This window comes from Penaeus monodon, chromosome 33, assembly GCF_015228065.2.
Source record: "Penaeus monodon isolate SGIC_2016 chromosome 33, NSTDA_Pmon_1, whole genome shotgun sequence".
In the NCBI taxonomy this organism is placed as follows: domain Eukaryota; kingdom Metazoa; phylum Arthropoda; class Malacostraca; order Decapoda; family Penaeidae; genus Penaeus; species Penaeus monodon.
In genome coordinates, this window is record NC_051418.1 from 25,879,949 (window position 1) to 25,880,163 (window position 215).

Genomic DNA, 215 nt, shown 5'->3' on the forward strand with positions numbered 1-215 from the left:
TTAAACCGTTGATAACTGCAGCAATTATAAATAAATCGATGTGGGCCTCGGTGTCATTAGCGTAACGAAGGCTTGTATATACACACACGGCGAATGGTAATTGAAAACATAGATGGCCTTACCTCTGCAACCTGCATCGCAATTAGCAATCCAGGTCATGCTGGACGTGACTGAATGTGCAATCCGAATCAAAATATGAAGAAACGAAGGAAAAA

The 215-nt window shown here is 41.4% G+C and overlaps 1 long non-coding RNA gene across 1 annotated transcript in view; it reads right to left on the bottom strand.

The window, feature by feature from the left end:
- The window catches only part of LOC119594189, a 78,738-nt gene that overhangs the window by 10,114 nt on the left and 68,409 nt on the right, over positions 1 to 215 (bottom strand). The window lies entirely within an intron of this gene.